Source organism: Triticum urartu, chromosome 7, assembly GCF_003073215.2.
Source record: "Triticum urartu cultivar G1812 chromosome 7, Tu2.1, whole genome shotgun sequence".
Classification (NCBI taxonomy): domain Eukaryota; kingdom Viridiplantae; phylum Streptophyta; class Magnoliopsida; order Poales; family Poaceae; genus Triticum; species Triticum urartu.
In genome coordinates this window covers 523,610,123-523,637,954 of record NC_053028.1, presented here as the reverse complement: position 1 = coordinate 523,637,954, position 27,832 = coordinate 523,610,123, and positions in this window count along the sequence as shown.

The following is a 27,832-nucleotide window of genomic DNA, read 5'->3' as shown; positions in this document are numbered from 1 at the left end:
CCGACTATACTCATTTGAGTATTGGAGAGATCGTCTCAGGCTATATCAACCAGGTGCAAAGCAGCCGTGACCTGGAAATTGACATGGTGAAGCAAATACAACAAAAATTTGAGGTATGACTTATGCTTCCTTACTTCCAATTATACTTAATGTACCAGCCCCCAAGTCTATTGCTTATGAATAAATATGCTGTAGACTTAGAAAAATTGTTAGAGCTGCTTGCCCGGCTTAAAGAAAAATATTTAAACCGGATGTAACACAATACCTTTAAATTGCGATACACATTAGCCCCCAAGTGCCAAGTATCTTTGCTTGCAAAGTATTTGGGACTTAATATCCAGGACCGGTTTAATAATTTAGAAAGCTTCGGTATGCATTAGCCCCCAAGTGTCAAGTATCTTTGCTTGCAAAGTGCTTGGGGCTTAATATTATTTATCATAATCTTGACTACTATCCGGTGCAATGCAGGCCACCATAAGTCAATTTGAATCGGAGATCGCTGACTTGAAGAACTGCCTGGCAGCCCAGGAGATTGAACTTCAAAAGGCCAACTCCAAATTTGAATTCAGCGTCTCTGAACAAGAGAAGCTGAAGAAAAATTTTGAGTCGGAGAAGAAAACTTGGACTGACGAAAAGGCCGGACTGGTGACCCGGGCCGAGACAGCAGAGGCGTCGCTGGCAAACGTAACATCCGAACTTACCGGCTTACAACGCCAGATATCTCGGATGGTCTCAGCGATCTTCGGTAAGTTATATTAAGCAAGCATTAAATATTTTAAATATTCCTTCCATTGTTACCTGAGGTTTACCTTATACTTACCAATACAGGCCCAGGAGCACAAACTTCAAGCAGAATATGCTGATCAAATTGAAGGCGGTGTATACTCTAGTAGAGCAAATGCACATCGGGTCACAACGTGCCTTGGCCGTTGTAGACTTATCAAATGATGTGCCCCACCTCTTGCAAGATGTGTTATGACGGCTTGCTGTACTTCCTCAGTGAATTCAAGAGTTGAGACGGGCCCAACCAAGAGCCGGAGCAATAGCCGCTTTGAGTTGGGCCAAAGCTTGGTTACCAGAGCTAGACCCGGCCGACATCGCTCTTGGGTATCCAAGTTTAAAGGAGGATGGTACTCCATTTGATGAAAAGGATTTCACCACCTGCGTGAAGGATATACGCCCTGTGGCCAGTCAAATTGGGAACGACACTACCTCACCAAGTGTCAGCCAGGTTATGACAAGGAGAATCAGAGAATCCCCACGCCGCATTATGACGATGTCAGCTTGATCCCTCGAATCCGTAAGCATACCTTTGCCCCTGAAGTCGACCCGACCGGGTTAATAGATGATGAAGCTGAGTTTGAGGCCTTGAGTGGCATTGACTGGGCCTCATCATCCTTCCAGGACAAAACAACCGGCGGAGAGGCGGAGAAGGATAACCCGGAGGCTTCAAGTCAACCCCAAGAGTAGATTGCCAGGTGCCACCTGCTTATGTCGTTGTAGAAAGACAATGCCGCATCATTCAGACTCGGGGAGTCTTGTAATAGAGTAGAAAATACTTTGAGTTTTGCTATGCCTTTGCGCATGCTTATGGCCCTTAATACTTGCATAAGCCGCCGTCACTATGCACTTTGTAGTTTATATGAATTTGTTATGTCCTTTGCAGAAATGTCTTGCATTGCCCTGTGATGCTTACGGCTGCTTTTCCGGCTTATATAAGCTAACCCCTGAGGGTAAGTTTAACTCCTGAAAATTGGCACATAAAAGTTCACCTGGTACTTAACAACCTGATGTAACCAATATTAATCCTGGAAGATTGCAATGTATTCCATTGTATTTTCAAGAGGGTCGCAAGATATCCAATGTTGACACTTGTAAAATATGATGAACAAAATTCAAGGGTTTCTGATTCGAATACGATCAGTGAACCGTCCCAAAGGGGTTGAGCTAAGATTCGGATATGATCTGTTAGCCCCCAGTGGCTGTGGCGATGCCGATCAAGTGGGTATCGACAACTATGTTCTCTTTGGTTCGAATACGACCTATGTGTGAACAGGAAGCCCCCAAGTGACCATAAGAGTTGTTTAATGACGCAGATTCGAATACGATCCACGTCAGACCCAAAGGGGTTAAGCTATGATTCAAATATGATCAAGAAGCCCCCAAGTGGGTTTGGCAGTATGCCGATCAAGTGGGTATCGACATCTATGTTCTCTTTGGTTCGAATACGACCTATGTTTGAACAAGAAGCCCCCAAGTGATCATGGCTAGATTCAGATATGATCATAAGCCGGACCAAAGGAAAGCCGGATTCAGATATGATCCGCTTCTCCTTGGTTATCTCCACCACCTGACAAAGAAAACACATAAACCTTTTTTGGGAGTGGAAAAAGGGACAGAGGTCCTGCTTTATTGCTTTATGTAATATACATAGTATAAGTATATACACATTAGAACCAATGGCTCAAGTATAATAAGGCCGAAGATGAGCGATATTCCACGGCCGACGGGTCTCCTCCCCCGACTTACATGAGTCTTTGTGCTCCCGAACGTTGATAAGGTACTATGATCCGTTGTTCAGATTCTTGCTGACCACAAAGGGTCCTTCCCAAGGAGGGGATAGCTTGTGCATGTCAGATTGATCCTGGATGAGTCGGAGCACTAAGTCGCCTTCCTGAAATGTTCTAGACCTAACCCGGCGGCTGTGGTAGCGGCGCAGGTCTTGCTGGTAAATCGCCGAGCGGGCTATTGCCAAGTCTCGCTCTTCATCCAATAGGTCAAGTGCGTCTTGCCGAGCTTTTTCATTGTCTTCCTCAACATAAGCCGCCACACGGGGTGAGTCATGACGGATGTCACTTGGCAGGACCGCCTCTGCTCCATACACCATAAAGAAAGGCGTGTAACCTGTAGATCTGTTAGGTGTAGTATTGATGCTCCAAAGTACAGAAGGTAACTCCTCCACCCAACAACCCAGCGTTCGCTTCAAGGGGACCAAGAGCTGGGGCTTGATACCCCTCAAGATTTCTTGATTAGCTTGTTCTGCTTGACCATTGGATTGAGGGTGAGCCACAGGTGAAACATCAAGCCGGATATGCTCTCGTTGACAGAACTCTTCCATAGGTCCTTTGGAAAGGTTAGTGCCATTATCAGTTATAATGCTGTGTGGAAAACCAAAGCGAAAAATCACCTTTTTCATAAACTGGACCGCTGTGGCTGCATCACACTTACTGACTGGCTCCGCCTCCACCCACTTTGTGAACTTGTCAACCGCCACCAAGAGGTGCGTCTTTTTATCCTTAGACCTTTTGAAAGGCCCGACCATATCCTGCCCCCAGACTGCAAACGGCCAAGTAATTGGAATCATCCTCAATTCTTGAGTCGGCACATGGGCTCGTCGTGAGAATTTCTGACATCCGTCACATTTACTGACCAGGTCTTCTGCATTAGCATGAGCCGTCAGCCAATAAAACCCATGACGGAAAGCTTTGGCCACAAGAGATTTTGAGCCGGCGTGATGACCACAATTGCCTTCATGAATCTCATGAAGGATCTCCTGACCCTCTGTAGGTGACACGCAACGTTGAAATGCTCCAGTGACGCTGTAGTGATGTAACTCGCCATTAACAATTGTCATGGACTTGGACCGCCGGACGATTTGTCTTGCCAAGGTCTCATCTTCAGGCAACTCTCCTCGGGTCATGTAAGACAAATAAGGGACTGTCCAATCCGGGATAACATGGAGAGCCACCACCAGCTGTGCCTCCGGGTCTGGTATTGCCAGATCTTCCTCTGTAGGTAACTTAACAGAAGGATTATGCAAAACATCCAGAAAGGTGTTAGGCAGCACTGGCTTACGCTGAGACCCCAGCCGGCTTAAGGCATCAACCGCCTCGTTCTTCCTTCGATCAATGTGTTCCACCGCATAACCCTTGAAATGTCCAGCCACAGCATTGACTTCACGACGGTAAGCCGCCATAAGGGGATCTTTAGAGTCCCACTTGCCTGACACTTGTTGAGCCACAAGATCTGAGTCTCCCAAGCATCTTACCCGGCTCAAGTTCATCTCTTTGGCCATCCGGAGACCATCACTAGTGCAGAACAGGGCAATAGCACCGGTTCGTAAGGCCCTTTAGTGCCGGTTTCGGAACCGGCACTAACATTTCGGCACTAAAGGCCCCCCCCCTTTAGTACCGGTTCAGCACGAACCGGTGCTAAACGGCAACCACGTGGCACGAGCCAGCTCCGGGGGCCGGGAGCCCTTTAGTACCGGTTGGTAACACCAACCGGTACTAAAATGTTTGGGGGATTTTTGGTTTTATGATTTGTTTTCCATTTAATTTTGTGTTTTCCATTTTAATTCTTTTTCATTTGCTGGTATTTTACGGTACTACACATTGTACACGTTATGCATATATATATATAAATAGAATTTCTAGTAGAACCAATCATATATATATCATCAATGCCTCACAAACCACCATATTAATTTACACATACACACATGTATAGCTACATATGCATGTTGCCTTCGGATCCAGTGGCATTAGCCTAATTGGTGCCTTCGGATCACGATGACAATTGGAAGTGGTTCATGACCTGTTCGATGGGGGCGGTAGCGGGTAATAGTATTCTCCCTTCGGATTTATGACCTGGTCGAGCAAAAATCCCGCTATTTCCTCTTGAAGTGCTTCTACGCGCTCCGTTTCTAGGAGCTTGTCCCGCACCTCTTTGAACTGTTAAGAAGGAGATCAATATGCATGTGTATTAGTTGTGTGACTAGATATCGATAATGGTGTAAAAATTGTGAATAGTGTTCTGACAAGCGTACCCATTCCCGTCTTTGAGATCTGCTCCTTTTGGACGCCATCATGCGAATGTTCTCGCAAACGCAGTATCCACAGAGATTAGTCCCCTGCGCCTGCTTCAGGGCCTTTATTACGAGAATGGAATTTAATTTGATCAGATAATAATTAATCAAGCATGATAATTAAAGAGATGGCAGCTAGCTAGCTAGCTAGTACTACTTAATTACTTACCTTGGATCGAAACCATTTCAGCTGTGGTTTCCATTCGCCTTCCGTGACGCTATTGAACCTTGCCCAAGCCCTGCCCGCCGACAAAGAAAATGAATAAAGGGGTTATTAAATAGTTCATATCATGAAATGACGAACTAAATAGGCCGAGATATATAGTTAATAATGATTGAAATTACCTGTTGACTATCCCATACAAGATGTTGTAGTCACTATTTGCTTTGTGTAGCGAGTCTAGTATTTCAACTGTTCCGGCGTCAACTTTAATGATACACAAGATCCAGTGAAATCTGCATGCACACACGTTTGCATGCCTTAATTAAGCGGGCATATGTAAGCAAAAACATGTAGCTAGCTAGTAGGCAAAAACAGAGAATTTGTAGTACAAGAAAGTGTGACTCACTCGAGTTGTAAGGAAGTAGTATATCTTCATTATATTTGAGGCGCTTCAAGAACTCTAGCATGCCGTCCTCTACCTGCTTTTCATAATACTTGCTCATTTTCCATGTGTATTGATTAACGGTGTTTTGGTCAATGAACCCAATGCCATAGCGTCCACCTTTTCTCATTTCATACATCTTCATCCTGCATAATACCACAAAAAAGAATATAGTGAGGATAATTACAGGTAATGATTGATCAAAAGGATCACTACAGCTAGCTTGAGACTTAAATTACAGAAAGAAATCACTTACAGACAATAGCAACTGACGATAGATTTGTCGAGTGCGTCTTGATTGTATAACTGAAACAGTTCAGAATACTCAATGGCCCCAGCTTTCTCATGGTAGTAATGATCCTTCTTGACCTACACCATGAGGGACTCTCGATCGGATCTCTTGGTAATGTCCATGTACCATTGATGCAATTCATACATTCTCGTTGGGAGCTTCTTGACATCTTCTGGCTTGACCAAAGGTTGGCCCCGGACATATTTCCGTTTTATTTCCTCCTCTGTAATCACAGGCATGTCCTCGATCTCGAGGAGTTGTCCAACAGTGATCTTGAGTTCTTCAGCCTGCATTATATGCTCCTGGCTATTACCACATCGCCCACCTCGGGAACGTAAACTGTTTGGCCACAATAATATTGGGCGCGCGTACTGTCACGTGTTGTCGGCACAACAAGCGGGGGGGTCGATTGCGCCGCCTGTTCTCCCAGCTGGGCAACGGTTTTCCCGCATTTTTCGACAGCTGCTTGTTGTTTGCTCGATCTCGAGCTCGCCTCCTTCTGTAGATGTTGTCGATGTAACTTCCTGATGTGGCGCTCATAGTCTGTGTCAACAGGCTTAGGAGCTGGTGGTTGAGCCATACGAATGAAGTGGTCAACTACTTCCACAGGCACTTCCTCCCTTGGCGGCGGTGGCGGTTTCGGTCCAAAATGGGCGTCGACTTCTGCCCGCACCATGGCATTGGTTTGCTCCTCGGTCCTGTCGTAAGCCCTCACAGGAAAAGGAGTAGTGAGGTTTGGACCATATTTATATCGCTTGCCTCCGCCTGTACTTCCTGTACTATGACCTCGACTGGTACCGCTACGCAGCATAGCTGCGGGGTGTCTCTTCTGCGATTGCTGAGGCGGTGGAGACGGCTGGCGGGGCTGAGTTGGACGAGGAGGAGTGGCCTGAAGCTGTGCCGGACTTGGAGGAGGAGTGGCCTGAGGTTGTGCCGGACTTGGAGGAGGAGTGGACGTCTGACGCTGTGTCGGACTTGGAGGAGGAGTGGCTTGACACTTTGCCGGACTTGGAGGAGGAGGAGTGGCCTCACGCGTTGGTGGACTTGGAGGAGCGGGAGTCTGCTGACTCGGTGGCGGACTTCGACGAGGAGTCGGGTGACGCGGTGTCGGTGGCCTTCGAAAAATGATGCAATCCTTTCTCCATAGGATGATACGATGTTTGGCATCTCCGAGTGTGTGCTCCTCATCACCTCCAGGAATGTCAAGCTCTAGCCCCGAATATTGGTCCACCACCTCATCAACCAAGACACGAGCATAGCCCGCTGGAATCGGGTTGCAATGGAAGGTTCCCTCGGGGGAATTTGAAAAAGCAACGGCGTCCGCCACCTTCATGGATATGTTCTTCATTTTGAAGTGTAGCTCGCAGTTAGTGTTCTCCATGATGTCATCCACGGGGTATCTATCCAGCACTATTGCGTCGCCCGGGGCGGAACCCACGCTGCTTCTCGGCATGGATGGGGCGGTGGTATCCAATGCTGGCTAAGTGAGTCGATCTGCTCCTGCTGCCGCTGGAATTTAGCTGCCAATTCCGCTTAACTTGCTTCTAGGCCTTGAAGGCGTTCATAGTCGAGCTTCCTTTTCTCCTCCTCCATCTTCCTCTTCTTCTCCTCCGCAATCTTCTTTCTCGCACGGGTTCTGTAGTCGGCGTTCCAGTCCGAAAACCCCTCATACCACGGAATAGCGCCCTTGCCTCATGTTCTTCCCGGGTGTTCAGGATTTCCCAGGGCACGCGTAAGCTCGTCGTTCTCTCTATTGGGCTGGAACACCCCCGATCGAGCCTCTTCTATTGCAACAAGTAGCGCATCGTCGGCTCCGTTCAGACATGCCTTCGTCGAAACATTGCCTGTCTTCGGGTCCAACTCCCCCCCATGCGCATAGAACCAAGTCCTGCACCTAGGGGGCCAGCTCTTACTAACCGGAGTGACACCTGCATCCTCCATCTCTTTCTCAGACTTATCCCACTTAGGCATTGCCACCGCGTAGCCACCTGGCCCCAGCTTATGGAACTTATACTTTTTTTCGGCATTCTTCTTGTTTATTCTCGACCGTTCCTTAGCTAATTCTGAATCCTTGAATTTCACGAAATCGTCCCAATGAGCACTTTGATTCTATAGTATCCCCTCGAATACTGGAGTCTTCCTTCCTCCCTTGACGTACTTCTCCCACGTCATTCTCTTGTGGTTATTGAATGCAACCGCCATCTTCCTAAAAGCAGCGTCCTTGACTTTCCGCACGTCTGCTTCTGTGAAATTATCTGGTAAGGTGAAATGTTCCATGAGAGTATCCCAAAGCAGATTTTTTTGCTTCTCGTCGACAAAAGTAACATCTAGACATGGATTTGCTGGCTTTCTCCATTCTTGAAGGGAGATCGGGAGTTGGTCCTTCACAATAACTCCGCCCTGACGAACGAACTTGTCCGCAATCTTCTTAGGCGCTAATGGTTCGCCATTAGGTCTGATTGCCTCGATATTGTACTTTACGCCCTCCTTCAACTTTTTGTTCGGGCCTCGTTTCGTCCTTTTGCCTGAAGATTTGCTCGATCCGGATGGCTGAAAGAAGAAAGATCGATTCGTTAATATATCTTCAACTCATTTAAAACATGCGATGATCACCAGATTCCTGCTTATATAAATATATATACCTCGCCGGTGTTTGTTGTTTCAGGATCAACATGTTCTTCGTCGTAGTTCATGACTTCATCTTCTCGGTCGTCGCGATCGAATATCATATCACCCTCTCCGGTGTTGTTTAGAAATTCGGAGCCGTCAAAATCTTCTTCATTCTGATCATCATCTGGCCCGCGTATGATATCGAGCATGGTCTGTTCTCTCTCTCTATCGGTATTATCCGCCATAGCTTTTATTTAACTATGCCAAAAGAAATATAAAACAATTTAGTATAATCTCGAATAATAGATATAATCTCGAATACATCGTCTCTAATAATAGATATAATCTCGAATACATAATCTCGAATAAGAGAAGGAACCATCACTGGATCATAGCTTGGGTGATCTCCCCAAAGAACCTGCCAGGTATTGGAGAACCTGACGTCCATAGCAGCCATGTAGCGATGGACGTGCTCGTCCTCCTCCCTGACACGGCCACGTACCACCTCCGGCGGGGCTGGCTCCCTCCACACCGAAAGTGGCCCACGTGAATGCCACCAAAGGAGATGCGGGTCGACGACGGGGCCCGGGGCCGGGTTCCTCACCAAGCGTCGCGCCCCTGAAGGTAGCACCTCCCAGTGCCAGCCCGGCGGAGCCCAGTCCCGCACATGGGTCCTCTGAAGCAGGACGTCGTCGCGGACGTGTCGACGGCGAGGATGCGGGCCGGGCATCGTCGACAACAAAATACTATATGACGCAAAAGTAAAGTAACATTTTTTAAATGATGGATTGTGATGATTTCATATATGCAAATTCTAAATTTTATAACTAAAAATATAAGAAACTAAAAAAACATCGATCATCGTCTAACAATTTGAAATTAACCTAATTCATCTAGCTAGCTAAAACTAACATTTCCAAAATTTCTAACATTTCTATATAACTAACATTTCTATAACATTTGACATTATATATATTATAACTAACATTTCTACATACTATTTGACATTTATCTAATCTAATTAATTAATTCATCTAAAACTTTGTATGAAAAACAGAAAAACAGAAAAAACTGAAAGCTAAAAACAGAAAAATTGTGTGTGTGTGCGTGTCTAGTGTGTGTGTAGTGTGTGTGTGTGTGCATGTAGTGTGTGTGTGCGCGCGCACGTGTGTGTGCGCTACGGTTGGCGCCGGCGCCGGCGCCGGTGTGCGCTACGATCGATTGGAGGGAGGAGAGGGGTCGGGGGAGGGGCTCACAGCGCGCGCAGGCAAGGTCGAGGCGACAGCGACGGCGAGGGTGAGGTCGATCCAAAGGCGACGGCAACGGCGAAGCGAGGGGATCGGCGACCGGGACGGCGACGGGGGTGCCGCGGAGTCGACGGGGACGACGCGACGAGGACGGGGGCGTCGCGGAGTCGACGGGGACGGCGCAACGGGGGCGACGACGGCGCGGGACGAGGCGGCGGAAGAGAGAAGTGGGAGATGAGAAACTGAAAATTTTCGAAGTGTTTCTTATATAGGGGACACCTTTAGTACCAGTTGGAGCCACCAACAGGGGGGGGGGGGGGGAGCACCCCCCTTTAGTACCGGTTCCTGGCTCCAACCGGTACTAAAGGCCCCCCTTTAGTACCGGTTGGTGCCACGACCAAGTACTAAAGGGGGTGCACTGCCAGGCGAGGGGCGCAGAAGTTTAGTCCCACCTCGCTAGCCGAAGGGCGCTCACACCTGCTTATAAGCCCTGCCGCCGCTGCTGTCTCGAGCTCCTCTCTAAAGCAGGCCTTCTGGGCCTACCTCTGCTACTCTGCCCTGTGGGGCCTATTGGGCTTGCGGGCCTGCATCCTGGCCCAACAACAGGTTGGGTTTCTAGTCGTATGCAGGCCGCTGTGGCCCGGTAGGTGGGCTTTTTTCATTTAGTTTTTTCTTTTCTGCTTTATTTATTTTGTTTTATTTATTTTTAGTTGTTTTTTGTTGTATTTAGAGTTTCTTTGTTAATATTTTTGATAGTTTTTAGAAACTTTCAGTTAGTGCCAGTAGTTTTTAAATTTGAATAGTTTAAATTTTGAATTATTTGAAATTTGTGTGAATCACTAGTTTGTGAATAACTTAACTTTAAAAATACATTTTCCAGTGATTCTTTTTTATTATGTTTAATATTAGGGTGTTTTATCATTATATTCAATTTGGTAATGCTTAAGTTATTTAAAAATGAAATGCCTTTGTAACGGATGAGTTTTCGTCCGAAACCCTGATACTTCGAAACAGATTGTCCATTTTGTACACGAAGTGTATCCGGTTTTTGCGGTAACCCTCTCTACTTTTTTGCACATGCTATGTGGGTGAAATTATGATACCATGCCAACTTTCATCCTTTTCTGAGTTCATTTGAAATGCTTTTCAATTTCAGGGTCATTTAGCTGAAAAAATCAATAAATGCATGAAAGAATTTGCTTGCACATTCTTTTTTCTTCGCGTTTCAAATTCCAAAACACATAACTAGCTACCCTAACTATTACAGAGATTCCCTCCTGGGTGTGAAACACAGAAGAAAGTGATGATAGCTAAGCCGATCACATCCCAGATCTTTGGGTGTGAAACTTTTTCTTCGCGTGCGTCCCTTTGCGTCGTAGCCATGGAAAATCTTCATCATTTAACGGGATGCTCGGGTCAATATTCACTGTGAACGGAGCAATTTCATCAAACTTTTCATAATCTTCTGACTTGTCTGTCTTGTCATCCACTCCCACGATGTTTCTCTTCCCAGAAAGAACTATGTGCCGCTTTGACTCATCGTACGATGCATTCGCTTCCTTATCTTTTCTTTTTCTGGGCTTGGTAGACATGTCCTTCACATAGAAAACCTGTGCCACATCATTGGCTAGGACGAATGGTTCGTCTGCATACGCAAGATTGTTGAGATCCACTGTTGTCATTCCGTACTGCGGGTCTTCCGTTACCCCGCCTCGTGTCATATTGACCCATTTGCACCGAAACAAAGGGACCTTCAAACCACGTCGATAGTCAAGTTCCCATATGTCTTGTATATAACCATAATATGTTTCCTTTCCCGTCTTGGTTTCTGCATCAAAGCGGACACCACTGTTTTGGTTGGAGCTCTTCTTATCTTGGGCGATCGTGTAAAATGTATTACCATTTATCTCGTACCCTTTGAAAGTCATTATATTCGAAGATGGTAACTGGGACAACAAGTACAGGTCATCTTCAATAGAGGTGTCATGCATGGTACGTGCTTGCAACCAGCTGGCGAAACTCCTGGTTTGTTCACGTGTAATCCAGTCATCAGACCGCTCCGGGTGTTTGGAGCGTAGCAAATTCTTGTGTTCATCCATATACGGAGCCACCAAGGCGGAATTCTATAGAACTGTGTAGTGTGCTTCAGTGAGAGAATGTCCGTCCATACATATTATTTGTTCCCCTCCTAGTGTGCCTTTTCCATCTAGTCTGCCCTTATGCCGCGATTCAGGAACACCAATCGGCTTAAGGTCGGGAATAAAGTCAATACAAAACTCAATGACCTCCTCATTTTGACGGCCCTTGGAGATGCTTCCTTCTGGCCTAGCTTGCATGACCCTGATGTATGCCGTCTTTTCCGTGCATACGTTGCTGGTCCTCCCGTGCCTCAGGTGTTCTTTTGTCTTCCCATACACGCCCAAGAAGCCAAGCAGGGTCACACAAAGATTCTTCGTCACGTGCATCACGTCGATTGCGGAGCGGACCTCGAGGTCTTTCCAATAGGGCATGTCCCAAAATATAGATTTCTTCTTCCACATGGGTGCGCGTCCGTCACCGTCATTCGGAACAGGTTGTCCACCAGGACCCTTTCCAAAGACCACCTTCAAATCCTTGACCATATCATGTACATCAGCACCAGTACGGTGGCGAGGCTTCGTCCGGTGATCTGCCTCACCTTTGAAATGCTTGCCTTTCTTTCTTACGGGATGCCTGCTCGGAAGAAATCGATGATGTCCCAGGTACACATTCTTCTTACAATTAGCCATATATATACTGTCGGTATCGTCCAAACAGTGCGTGCATGCGCGGTATCCCTTGTTTGTCTGTCCTGAAAGGTTACTGAGAGCAGGCCAATCATTGATGGTCACGAACAACAACGCCTTTAGGTCAAATTCTTCCCCCATGTGCTCATCCCACGCACGTACACCTGTTCCATTCCACAGTTGTAAGAGTTCTTCAACTAATGGCCTTAGGTACACATCAATGTCATTGCCGGGTTGCTTAGGGCGTTGGATGAGCACTGGCATCATAATGAACTTCCGCTTCATGCACAACCAAGGAGGAAGGTTATACAAACATAGAGTCACAGGCCAGGTGCTATGGTTGCTGCTCTGCTCCCCAAAAGGATTAATGCCATCTGCGCTTAGACCAAACCATACGCTCCTTGCGTCATCTGCAAACTCCTTCCCGTACTTCCTTTCGATTTTTCTCCACTGCGACCCGTCAGCGGGTACTCTCAACTTTCCGTCTTTCTTACGGTCTTCTCTGTGCCATCGCATCGCCTTGGCATGCTCTTTGTTTTGGAACAAACGTTTCAACCGTGGTATTATAGGAGCATACCACATCACCTTGGCAGGAATCTTCTTCCTGGGGCGCCGGCCCTCGACATCACCAGGGTCATCGCGGCAGATCTTATAGTGCAATGCACCACATACCGGGCAAGCGTTCAAATCCTCGTACTCACCGCGGTAGAGGATGCAATCATTAGGGCATGCATGTATCTTCTGCACCTCTAACCCTAGAGGGCAGACAACCTTCTTTGCTTCGTACGTACTCTCGGGCAATTCGTTGTCCTTTGGAAGCATATCCTTTATCATTACCAGCAACTTTCCAAATCCCTTGTCAGATACACCATTCTCTGCCTTCCATTGCAGCAATTCCAGTGTGGTGCCCAGCTTTTTCTTGTCACCTACGCAATTCAGGTACAACAATTTTTTGTGATCCTCTAACATGCGCTGCAACTTCTTCTTCTCCAAATCACTTGCGCAGTTTCTCTTTGCATCGGTAATGGCCCGACCTAGATCATCGACGGGCTCATCTGATGCCTCTTCTTCAGCTTCTTCCCGCATTGCCGGCTCAGCTTCTTCCCCCATTGTTGTATCATCGTATTCAGGGAACCCATGGCCAGGATAGCTGTCGTCGTCCTCTCCTTCTTCATTGTCTTCCATCATAACCCCTCTTTCTCCGTGCTTGGTCCAAACATTATAATGGGGCATGAAACCGGTCTTAAACTGGTGGACGTGAATGGTTCTTGACGTAGAGTAATTGTGACCATTCTTACAGCGAGCACATGGACAAGGCATAAAACCATCCGCCCGCTTGTTTGCCTCAGCCGCAAGTAGAAAAGTACGCACGCCCTCAACGAACTGGGGAGAGCATCGGTCATCATACATCCATTGCCGGCTCATCTTCATTACACAACACCGAATAGACCAAATTAACACAAGTTCATACATAAAGTTCATACAACACTTAAATGCAACAAACAAATAACTCTCTAGCTAAAGCATTTAAATGCAACAACAAATACGATCAAGATCGCAACTAAGGTAACAATGGATCCAACAGCATAATGATACCAAGCCTCACTATCGATGGCATATTTTCTAATCTTTGTAATCTTCAAGCGCTTTTTCTCCATCTTGATCTTGTGATCATCGACGACATCGGCAACATGCAACTCCAATTCCATCTTCTCCCCCTCAATTCTTTTCAATTTTTCTTTCAAGTACTCGTTTTCTCTTTCAACTAAATTTAACCTCTCGGCAATAGGGTCGGTTGGAATTTAAGGTTCACATACCTCCTAGAAAAAATTTCTATGTCAACTTGATGGGCATAATTTGTCATAAACACGAAATGCAACTAGTTTTAAAAGAGAATATACATACCACATCCGAATCATAACAAGGACTAGGGCCGACGGGGACGGATATCAAAACCATGGCACTATATGTATAACAAACAACGTACGGGTAAGATAATTATACGAGTAACTATATATCCAAATCACACACATCAATTTTTATATAAAATTTCATGAACAAGAGGCTCACCACAAGGTGGTGCCGGCGACGGGACGGTGCGGGCGATCGACGGTGGCTACGATGGAGATTTAGAAGGCACTAAGTAAACCACACCTACATATGCAAACTAAGTGTTATTTTTGACCTCAAATTGCATATAAATCAAATACTAGCACATATATATATATATATATCCTCCCAAATTACTAAACTCACAAATTAATCACTATATAAACCAATGCAAGAGCTAATCTAGCAATGAGAGATGAAAGGACAAAGTTGCTAACCTTTGTGATCATTTGAATGGATGAGGGCCTTCAAATCTTGAAAAAATTTGGGCAAATTTTGTGATGAACTCGAGAGGAAGAAGGGAAGAACAGAGGAGAGGGCGAGAAAGGGGGAAGAACAGAGTGCTGGTGGACGAAGGGTTTATATAGGATGATCTTTAGTACCGGTTCGTGGCACGAACCGGTACTAAAGGTGCTGGAGGGGCCCCACTCTGACAACATCCTGCCACCACTCTCATTAGTACCGGTTCGTGGCACGAACTGGTGCTAAAGGTTCGCCACGAACCGGTACTAATGAAAGCGGCCCGGCTAGCCATTGGAACCGGCACTAATGTATACATTAGTGCCGGCTCAAATACAAACCGGCACTAATGTGCTTCACGATTGACCCTTTTTCTACTAGTGCATGGAGTAAGGCCTCGTACTCAGCTGCATTGTTAGTACAAGGAAACATAAGCCGGAGTACATAACAAAATTTGTCACCTCGAGGGGAAGTTAACACGATTCCAGCCCCCGAGCCTTCCAACTGTCTGGACCCATCAAAGTGAATAGTCCAATAAGTGTTATCGGGCTTCTCCTCAAGTGCCTGTAGCTCTGTCCAGTCATTGATGAAATCCACCAAAGCTTGAGACTTAATGGCAGTGCGTGGTACGTACTTCAGACTATGAGGCCCGAGCTCGATGGCCCACTTGGCTACTCTTCCTGTAGCCTCTCTGTTCTGAATAATGTCTCCCAAGGGGGCAGAACTTTACCACAGTGATAGGGTGACCTTGAAAGTATTGCTTCAGCTTCCAGCTTGCCATGAACACCCCGTAAACAAGTTTCTGCCAATGTGGATATCTTTGTTTTCACTCGATGAGTACCTCACTGACATAATAAACCGGCCGTTGAATCGGGTGCTCCTTACCAGCCTCCTTGCGCTCTACCACAATTGCCACACTGACGGCTCGTGAATTAGCAGCCACATATAATAGCAAAGGCTCTTTGTCAATGGGAGCTGCAAGAACTGGCGGCTCAGATAACTGCCTCTTCAAATCCTCAAAAGCAGCATAACAACATTACTCCAGACAAAGGTGTCCGCCTTCTTCATCAGTTGGTACAGCGGTAGGGCCTTCTCACCTAACCGGCTTATGAACCGGCTTAAAGCGGCAACACGACCCGCCAGTCGCTGAACATCATTGATACATGCCGGTTTAGCCAAAGAAGTGATTTCCTTAATCTTCTCCGGATAAGCCTCGATGCCCCTGTTTGAGACCAAGAATCCCAAAAGCTTGCCTGCAGGCACACCAAATACACACTTCTCCGGATTAAGCATCATTTTGTAAACCCGGAGATTTTCAAAGGTTTCTCTGAGATCAGATATCAAGGTTTCCGCCTCTCTGGATTTCACCACTATATCATCCACATAAGCATGAACATTGCGCCCAATCTGATTGTGGAGACAATTCTGTACACACCATTGATAAGTCGCCTGGGCACTCTTGAGCCCAAAAGGCATAAACACATAGCAGAAGGCTCCGAACGGAGTGATGAAAGCCGCCTTCTCCTGGTCATTAACTGCCATCTTGATCAGATGATAACCAGAGTAAGCATCCAAAAAGCTCAAGCGCGCACAACCCGCCGTAGCATCAATGATTTGATCAATACGAGGGAGAGCAAAAGGATCAGCTGGACAAGCCTTATTTAAGTCCGTGTAATCCACACACATCCGCCAGGTGCCGTTTTCTTGAGCACGAGCACCGGGTTAGCCAACCACTCCGGGTGAAAAACTTCGAGAATGAACCCAGCCGCCAAGAGCCGGGCGACCTCTTCTCCTATAGCTTTTCGTCGTTCCTCATTGAATCGCCGCAGAAACTGCCTGACCGGCTTATACTTCGGATCAATATTAAGAGTGTGCTCAACGAGTCCTCTCGGTACACCCGGCATGTCAGAAGGCTTCCATGCAAAGATGTCCCGATTCTCACGGATGAACTCGATGAGCGCGCTTTCCTATTTAGGATCCAAGTTGGCACTGATTTTGAATTGCTTAGATGTATCGCCCGGAGTAAAATCAACAAGCTTAGTCTATGCAGCCAATTTAGACTTCATGGCCGGGTCATGCTCCATAGTCGGCTTCTTGAGGGAGGTCATATCCGCCGGGTCAACATTATCTTGATAAAATTTGAGCTCCTCAGTTGCACAGACAGACTCGGCGTAAGCCGCATCGCCTTCTTCACACTCCAGGGCCACCTTTCGGCTTCCATGCACAGTGATGGTACCCTTGTAACCCGGCATCTTGAGCTATAGATAAACATAACACGGCCGCGCCATGAACTTGGCATAAGCCGGCCGCCCGAACAAAGCGTGATATGGCCTCTTGATTTTCACCACTTCAAAAGTTAACTTTTCCGCCCTAGAATCATGCTCGTCTCCGAAGGCCACCTCTAGCTCAATCTTACCCACAGGATATGCCGACTAACCAGGCACCACTCCATGGAAGACGGTGTTGGAAGTCTTTAAATTCTTATCAGTTAAGCCCATGCTCCGAAAGGTGTCGTAATAGAGGATGTTGATGCTGCTACCTCCATCCATGAGCACCGTAGTAAATTTATAAACACCAACCTGCGGTGCCACTACCAGGGCCAGTTGACCCGGATTATCAACCCGGGGAGGGTGATCCTCCCTGCTCCAGACAATAGGCTGTTCCGACCACCTCAAGTAATGAGGGACTGCCGGCTCAACGGAATTCACCGCCCTCCTATGAACTTTCTGATCACGTTTACACAAACTTGTGGTGAACACGTGATACTGCCCACTGTTTAGTTGTTTTGGATGGCTCTGATAACCCGACTGCTGCTGCTGCTAACCTCCTTGACCAGACTTTTGTTGATTATAACCACCCTGGCTTCCCTGGAAACCGGATCCTGAACCGCCGCCCGGGCCATGAAAGCCGCCAGCTCCTGAGCCGCCGCCTGGGCCTTGATTGCGATCGAATGTATTAGAATTCTTGAAAGCCTTCATGATTGCGCAATCCTTTCATAAATGAGTCGCTGGTCGTTCCCGGGTGTCATGTTTCGGGCAGGGCTCATTGAGTAGTTGCTCAAGAGATGGACCTGACCCGCCAAACCGAGGGGGTGGCTTTCCTTTGCGCTTCTTATTGTTACCCTGTGCATTGGCCACAAATTCCGGGTTACCATCCGCCTTACGCTTATTGCCTCCTTGACTCGCCGGGTTATGCTGCTGACCCTTTCCATTACCGTTCTTCTTTCCCTTCCCTGTCTTTTCCTCATCAGACGCGGGATCCTTGGTACTATCAGAATCAGCATACTTGACTAAAGCCGCCATCAGCGTCCCCATATCGTTGCAATCACGCTTAAGGCGCCCCAGTTTCTGTCTCAGAGGCTCAAAGCGGCAATTCTTCTCCAGCTTGAGAACTGCTGAGCCAGCATCCATCTTGTTAGACGAATGTATTATATCTTTGACCCAGCGCACCCAATGAGTCGTAGATTCACCTTCCTCCTGCTTACAATTTGTCAGATCCAAAATCGACATAGACTGCTTGCAAGTGTCCTTGAAGTTCTGGATGAAACGGGCCTTTAGCTCTGCCCATGAACTAATGGAATTGGGGGGCAAACCCTTTAACCAAGAACGGGTCGTTCCGTCCAACATCATGGTGAAGTATTTAGCCATCGCTTCATCGCTAACCTCCAGCAGCTCCATGGCCATCTCGTAACTTTCAATCCACGCCCCAGGCTGTAAATCGGCTGTATAATTCGGCACCTTTCGAGGTCCCTTGAAATCCTTGGGAAGACGTACATTATGTAGAGACGGTACCAGACAAGGAACTCCTCCGGTTCTAGTAGCAACACCCGCCTCAACGAAAGTCGTTAGGTAAGCCGGTGAGTCCTGTTGGGCTGCTAGCTGAGCCGCTAGCTGGGCTACCCGCTCGTCCTCCTGACGTATCCGATCCTAAACCGGGTTATACCCGCCGGGCTGGTTCCGGCGCTGAGCGCTACTTGACAAGTCCTCTGACTCCATGCGTCTACTATAACTCGGGCTCCGGTTTTGACGAGGCGGAGCTAACCAGGGCAGAGGAGTTGAGTGAATCCTGTCCCGGCTGTAAGAGTAGGTCTCTTGCTGAGCCAGGGCCATTTGGACAAGTTCCCTGATCCTCCGGGTTTCCACCGCTGTCGGATCATCACCATCTACTGGGGGAGCCGCCAAACGTGCTGATGTTGCGATTAAGTTCTCCATGGGGTTGGAGAAGTGACCATGTGGTATTGGTACGTAATGGGGCGGTGCCATATTGCCGTGAAGAGGTGTCGTTATCGGAGGCTGGAATGGACCTCCCGCTCCGGATGTCATAAACTGGTTTGCACCTGGTGGGTTACTTGGGCCGGCCCCGGGTGTAGCAAAGAGATTCTGAGGATCATAAATCTGAGGTAAACGGGACTGAGTTTTCTGATGTCTCCTCCTCATTTCCTCATTAGATGCATTCAAGCTCATCCTGAGCTGAAATGCCTCTGCCTGAAGTTGCTGCGCCCGTACGTCCAAAGCCGCCCGCTCTGTGGCTAATCTAGTATCTTCAGCTGCTAAGGTTTCCCTGGCCCGGGCGATCTCATCGCGAACCTGTGCCACCTCTACCTCATGCTCAGATTGGTTCGCCGGGACGACTGTAGCAGTTAACAAGGCCGTAAGCTTATCCATGAGATCCATCAACACCTGAGCCGGTGAGCGCACAGGGCCTCCTGCCCCGGGTGCTCCTAACCCGGACATTATCGCCGCTGCGGCCGTAGAATTTTGGCCGGGTTGAGTACTAGCCATGAAGACTCCTGCCCAGTTTGGCGACTCTGAGGGATCCGGAATAGTGCTCCCATCGGAACAGCCCGCAAGCACACCATCTTGAACTTGATACAGCGAATCTGTTGAGCCAGCGGACGAATCACCGTCAGAGAGGACGGCCGGCTCACCATCACCTTCAGATCCTTCAGGAAGTTCACCTCCGTGGAAGCAACCCACAAAGGCACACTTCACGACGGGTTGAGCTCGGGCGGGCTTCGCACGCTGAGCCGTCTCGACGAGGTCGGTGCAGCTGTCCGGCTCAGGGCCCGGCTCACCAATCCGTCCGATGAAGACGTGAATTCCGCCAAAGTGGACCTGGTACCCGTACTCAATTGAGCCGACGTCGGGGCCCCATCCTTCGTCGTCGATGTAGATCTTGCCACGACGACTCTTGGTCATCCGGCCAACCGCGTATCCCTTGAGCCCTTTGAAGCTGCCCTTCAAGAACTCAAATCCACCATGCGCTGGCCCCACGGTGGGCGCCAACTATCATAGAATTGTCACGGCAGATGTCCTTTTGCAAGGACTTAGTCATGGAGCCATCGTAACTAGGAAGCTTAAAGGGGTTAATTGGGAGAAGGACACGCGAGGTTTACACTAGTTCAGCCCCTTACGGTGAAGGAAGGCCTACGTCTAGTTGGGTTGGAATTGCTTGAGGTTTCGATGACCAGGGAGCTAGATACGCTATGCCTGGCTCTCGATCAGTTGTTTCTTGCCCTAAGCCGCCAGCGGGTCGTCCCCTTATATACATGGGTCGACGCCCTACGGCTTACAGAGTCCCGGCCGGCTCATAAATAGTGTCCGGCTCGGTGACTAGTTACTTCTACCTTACAATATAAGTCACGCCCTCATGGCGGTTTATCACCATGGGCCACAAATCGCCTGTGGGCCTTTAGACCCTTTACTGAACCGCCATCTTCACGCCTTGGTCTTGGGCTTCAGATGGGCTTCTCTTTGCGTAACCTGGCCCCTCCTGGGCGGCTTACATAAATAGTTATATCCCCAACAGTCAGTCCATCATATATCATCATAATTTCCTTTCACTTGCACGACCGAACGGTGTGAATAATAATAAGAGTGCACGTGCATCGGACTAAGCTGGAATCTGCGAGCATTCAATAAACAGGAGAAGACAAGGCAATATGGCTCTGGGTTAAATCAACAATAATGCATATAAGAGCCACTTCAACAATTTAATCATGGTCTTCTCCTATCGACCCCAAAGAAAAGAAAATAAATAAAAACTATTTACACGGGAAAACACCCAACAAGCAAAAGAAGAACGGGAAATATTTTTGGGTTTTCTATTTAGTTACTACTGCTACATCAGAAAAGTAAACTACTACTATTTTTTTGTTTTTCTTAAGGTTTAACAAACACACAAGAAGAAAGCAGGAAAAAGAAAATAAACTAGCATGGATATTACAATGAAAGAGTATGAGCACCGACATCTAGCAATGAGTGTGTGTGAACATAAATGTAATGTCGGTGAGAAATACGTACTCCCCCAAGCATAGGCTTTTGGCCTAAGTTGGTCTATTGCCAGGGATAGCCTGGCGGATACCCGTATGTGTAGCTGGGGCCGTATTGCAATGAAGAATAGTTGGGATCATACTGTGATGCAGCGGTTATCGCCTGCTGAGCTGCAGCGTGGAGTCGTGCTGCCTCCACTCTCCTCTCGTACTCATCTGCCCCCTCTCTGGTAATAACATATCTTCTTTTTGTCTGTGAATCGAAGAAGGTAGGAGCAGGGAGAGTAATATGGAGAACATGTCATTTTTGTTAAAAATTAAACGATATAGGAGGGGTGATTCAGGCCTCTCGACAAAATGATGCGAAGCCATAGAGTTATAATCTAAATATGCAAGAGGCAACTCCGTATCACCCTCATGAATGTCCATCTCAAGAGAATTAGCTAAGCGGGTTGCATAAATTCCTCCAAAGAAATCTCCATTATATCTATTATGATGCAACCTACGAGCTACAATGGCTCCCAAATGATAAGATTGGTCTCCTAACACAACACTCCTGAGAATGCTAAGGTCAGGGACACACATGTGACATGCTTCATCCTTAGCATTTATGCATCTACCGATGAAGAGAGAAAAATAATTTATAGCGGGAAAATGAATGCTCCCTATGGTAGCTTGCGTTATATCTCTAGATTCCCCTATAGTTATACTAGAAATAAAGTTTCTAAATTCAGATTTAGGGGGATCCCTAACACTACCCCATGATGGAAGTTTGCAAGCAAAAGTGAAATCCTCTAAGTCCATGGTATAAGATTTGTCATAAAGATCAAACTTGACTGAAGGAGAATTACACGAAGATGAATACTCAAACCTCCTCACAAATGAACTTGTGAGATCATGATATTGGGGGCATTTGTCTGCCTCAAAATCCTCAAGACCGACATTACGCAAATATGCGTTAAATTCTTCATTAATTCCTGCACGATCCATAAAATTTTCCGACGGCCATTCGCAAGGCCGCACTAGAGCGTCTCTTGGTGGTTCCTCGTCAGCATCTCGCATAGTAAGCCTGGCTCCTTGCTTCTTAGAAGAACCACCTTGGAACATCTTCCTAAGCATATTGTTTTCCTCTGAAAAATTTATGAAATTTTTAGTAACTTCAAACAAAAGTGAACCAACTTCAATAAAACTGATAGCAACTACTCCTACAAGTACCTAGAGCCTATATCAAGCATTAGAACTACTTGGAACCATATAAATTTGACATGCAAGTTCAAGAACATGGTCACCTATGCAGCACAAATTTGCAAAGAATAGAGCAACAAAAACTAATTGGACCAATGGAGGAGTCACATACCAAGGAACAATCTCCCCAAGAAGTTTTGCAAGTGGTGCTTTAAGCAAGGAGATTGAAAATCACAGCAAAAGTGGCTGGAACTCGTGCTTGAGTTGGTTTTTCGGGTTTGTGTGAGGCAGAGGAAGAAGATGGGTGCCGGGATAAGTGAGAGGAGGGCCACCATGGGCCCACGAGGCAGGGGGCGCGCCCTCCACCCTCGTGGCCAGGTGGCAGCACCCCCGCGGTAATTTTTGCGTAGTAAATCCTCAAATATTCCCAAAAAAATCATATTAAATTGGCATGTCATTCTGAGGACTTTTATTTTTGGGATATTTTTATATTGCACGGATAAGACAGGAAACAGACAGAAAATACTATTTTTACTTTATTTCTACTAAATTACAGAAAATATAGAAGGGGTACAGAAGTTTGTGCTTCTAGTTTCATCCATCTCATGCTCATCAAAAAGAATCCGCTAACAAGGTTGATCAAGTCTTGTTAACAAAATCATTCCCATAATCATGGGACCGGAGAAATTTCAAATAACACTATGTTACCTCAACGGGGATATGCACATCCCCAATAATAAGTATATCATATTTATTTTTGACAGTGGGAAGGGGAAATTCAAAACCTCCAAATATAATCGATGGAATTTTCCCAATAGAGTTGATACTATGGACTTGAGGTTGTTTCCTCGGAAAGTGTACCGTATGCTCGTTACCATTAACATGAAAAGTAACATTGCCTTTGTTGCAATTAATAACAGCCCCTGCAGTATTAAGAAAAGGTCTTCCAAGAATAATAGACATACTATCATCCTCGGGAATATCAAGAATAACAAAGTCCATTAAAATAGTAATGTTTGCAACCACAACAGGCACATTCTCACAAATACCGACAGGTATAGCAGTTGATTTATCAGCCATTTGCAAAGATATTTCGGTAGGTGTCAACTTATTCAAATCAAGTCTACGGTATAAAGAGAGAGGCATAACACTAACACCGGCTCCAAGATCACATAAAGCAGTTTTAATATAATTTCTTTTAATGGAGCATGGTATAGTAGGTACTCCGGGATCTCCAAGTTTCTTTGGTATTCCACCCTTAAAAGTATAATTAGCAAGCATGGTGGAAATTTCAGCTTCCGATATCTTTCTTTTATTAGTAATGATATCTTTCATATATTTAGCATAAGGATTTGTTTTGAGCATATCAGTCAATCGCATACGCAAAAAGATAGGTCTAATCATTTCAACAAAGCGCTCAAAATCCTCATCATCCTTTTTCTTGGATGGTTTGGGAGGAAAAGGCATGGGTTTCTGAACCCAAGGTTCTCCTTCTTTATCATCCTTTTTCTAGCAACAACAAAGCCTCTCTTATCATAACGTTGATTCTTTGATTGTGGGTTATCAAGATCAACAGCAGGTTCAATTTCTACATCATTACCATTACTAGGTTGAGCATCATCATGAACATCATCATTAATATTCTCTCTAGGTTCATGTTCATTACCAGATTGTGTTTCAGCATCAGACATAGATATATCATTTGGATTATCAGGTGGTTCAGCAATAGGTTCACTAGAAGTTTGCACGGTTCTATCATTTTTCTTTTTCTTCTTTTTAGAAGAACTAGGAGCATCAATATTATTTCTCTAAGAATCTTGCTCGATCCTCTTAGTGTGGCCTTCAGGATACAAAGGTTCCTGAGTCATTCTACCAATTCTAGTAGCCACTCTAATAGCATAATCATTTTTCTTACTATTCATCTCATCAAGCACTTCTTTTTGAGCTTTAAGTACTTGTTCTACTTGAGTGGTAACCATAGAAGCATGTTTGCTAACAAGTTTAAGTTCACCTCTAATATTAGCCATATAATCACCCAAGTATTTAATCATATAAGCATTTTCGTTTAATTGTCTACCAAAATAAGCATTGAAGTCGTCTTGCTTAAACATAAAGTTATCAAACTCATCCAAGCACTGACTAGCAATTTTAGTAGGAGGGACTTCAGCTTTATCATATCTATAGAGAGAATTTACCTTTACTACCTGTGTCGGGATATCGGAATCAGGAGGTTCTTCAATAAATAAAGGATTGAGATCATATGTTTCTTCGACAGGCGGTATATTAAGACCATGTATTTCTTCAATAGGAGGGAAATTCTTAACATCTTCAGCTTTAATACCTTTTTCTTTCATAGATTTCTTTGCCTCTTGCATATCTTCAGGACTGAGAAATAGAACACCTCTCTTCTTCGGAGTTGGTTTAGGAATAGGCTCATTAATTGGAGCAGGAGCTGGCTCAGGAGGTGCCTAATTATTTTCATTTGTCAACATATTATTCAATAGAATTTCAGCTTCATCAGTGTTCTTTCCCTGAAAAGAGAACCAGCACAACTATCCAGGTAATCTCTGGAAGCATCGGTTAGTCCATTATAAAAGATATCAAGTATTTCAGGTTTCTTAAGAGGATGATCAGGCAAAGCATAAGTAACTTGAGAAGCCTCCCTCAAGCTTGTGGGAGACTCTCTTCTTCAATTTGCACAAAGTTGTATATTTCCTTTAAAGCAGCTTGTTTCTTATGAGTAGGGAAATATTTAGCAGAGAAGTAATAAATCATATCCTTGGGACTACGTGCACAAGCAGCATCAAGAGAATTAAACCATATCTTAGCATCACCCTTTAATGAGAACGGAAATATTTTGAGTATATAAAAGTAACGCGATCTCTCATTATTAGTAAACAGGGTGGCTATATCATTTAATTTAGTAAGATGTGCCACAACAGTTTCAGATTCATAGCCATGGAAAGGATCAGATTCAACCAAAGTAATTATATCAGGATCAACAGAGAATTCATAATCCTTATCGGGAACACAAATAGGTGAAGTAGCAAAAGCAGGGTCAGGTTTCATTCTATCTCTAAGTGATTCTTTGTTCCATTTAGCTAATAGCCTCTTGAGCTCATATCTATCCTTGCAAGCTAAAATAGCAGCAGAAGATTCCATATCAAAAACATAACCCTCAGGAATAACAGGCATATCTTCATCATCACTTTCATCATTATATTCAGATTCAATAATTTATTTCTCTCTAGCCCTAGCAATTTGTTCATCAAGAAATTCACTAAGGGGCACAGTAGTATCAGGCATAGAAGCAGTTTCATCATAAGTATCATGCATAGCAGAAGTGGCATCATCAATAACATGTGACATATCAGAATGAATGGCAGAAGCAGGTTTAGGTGTCGCAAGCTTACTCATAACAGAAGGTGAATCAAGTGCAGAGCTAGATGGCAGTTCCTTACCTCCCCTCGTAGTTGAGGGATAAATTGTTGTCTTAGCGTCTTTCAAGTTCTTCATAGTGTCCAGCAGATATAAATCCCAAGTGACTCAAAGAATAGAGCTATGCTCCCCGGCAACAGCGCCAGAAAAAGGTCTTGATAACCCACAAGTATAGGGGATCGCAACTAGTTTTCGAGGGTAGAGTATTCAACCCAAATATATTGATTCGACACAAGGGGAGCCAAAGAATATTCTCAAGTATTAGCAGCTGAGTTGTCAATTCAACCACACCTGGAAACTTAGTATCTGCAGCAAAGTGTTTAGTAGCAAGGTAATATGATAGTGGTGGTAACGGTAACAAAAGAGTAGTGCAAGCAATAGTAAATATTTTTGGTATTTTGTAGTGATTGTAACAGTAGCATCGGGAAAGTAAATAAGCGAGAACCAGTATATGGAAAACTCATAGGCACCGGATTAGTGATGGATAATTATGCCAGATGCGGTTCATCATGTAACAGTCACAACATAGGGTGACACAGAACTAGCTCCAATTCATCAATGTAATGTAGGCATGTATTCCATATATAGTCATACGTGCTTATGGAAAAGAACTTGCATGACATCTTTTGTCCTACCCTCCCGTGGCAGCGGGGTCCTATTGGAAACTAAGGGATATTAAGGCCTCCTTTTAATAGAGAACCGGAACAAAGCATTAGCACATAGTGAATACATGAACTCCTCAAACTATGGTCATCACCGAGAAGTATCCCGATTATTGTCACTTCGGGGTTGTCGGATCATAACACATAATAGGTGACTATAGACTTGCAAGATAGGATCAAGAACTCACATATATTCATGAAAACATAATAGGTTCAGATCTGAAATCATGGCACTCGAGCCCTAGTGACAAGCATTAAGCATAGCAAAGTCATAGGAACATCAATCTCAGAACATAATGGACACCAGGGATCAAACCCTAACAAAACTAACTCGATTACATGATAAATCTCATCCAACCCATCACCGTCCAGCAAGCCTACGATGGAATTACTCACGCACGGCGGTGAGCATCATGAAATTGGTGATGGAAGATGGTTGATGATGACGACGGCGATGAATCCCCCTCTCCGGAGCCCCGAACGGACTCCAGATCAGCCCTCCCGAGAGGTTTTAGGGCTTGGCGGTGGCTCCGTATCGTAAAACACGATGATTTCTTTTCTCTGATTTTTTTCTCTTCGAAAGCGGATATATAGAGTTGGAATTGGCGTCAGAGGGTTTCCAGGGGGCCCACAAGGTAGGGGGGCGCGCCCTAGGGGGGCTCCCCCCACCCTCGTGGACAGGGTGTGGTCCCCCTGGTCTTCATCTTTGGCGAGGATTTTTTATTATTTTTTATAAGACATCCCGTGGAGTTTCAGGTCATTCCGAGAAATTTTGTTTTCTGCACATAAAACAACACCATGGCAATTCTGCTGAAAACAGCGTCAGTCCGGGTTAGTTCCATTCAAATCATACAAGTTAGAGTCCAAAACAAGGGCAAAAGTGTTTGGAAAAGTAGATACGACGGAGACGTATCAGCCGGCCTCCCCTTGTTGTGTAGTGGAGCGATCCAGCGACGGGTGAAATCCGCCCCGATCATCTCACGGGTGAGCCCGACCTCGGTGAGCCGAAGGATCCTGGTGGTGGCGATCGTGAGCTTCTCGTCATCGGCGTCGAGGTCGCTCCAGTCGCTTCTGCGGACCGGCGGCGCCCGGCGAACCTCGGAGAATGCCGGTGGGTCCTTCTCTTCAATCCAGCACCACCGGCTCCGCCATTCTTCCCACCTCTCCTTCATGGCTCCCTCTAGGTATGCCCCCTTGGACCTCGGGATCCAGGTGATGCAACCGGAGATGGTGCCCCCCGGTTGGATCTGAGGGGAGAAATAGTGGCGGAAGAGCGCCGTGTTGGGATGCACCCCTGCGAAGCCCTCGCAGAGGTGCGTGAAAAGGGCCATGCACGCCACAACATTTGGAGTAATATCCAAAATGTGGAAGCCGTAGGTGTGCATGACGTCGCTGAAGAAGTCGGAGAAGGGAGGACAAAGCCCGCAGGAGAAGTAATCGACAAAGAAAGGGTGCCGATTTGGGGCGGCCTTGGCGCAATTGGCGGGGATGACGTGCGTGGCTGGATTTCCCGTCTTCTCTCCCCCCGTATTCACCCCCCA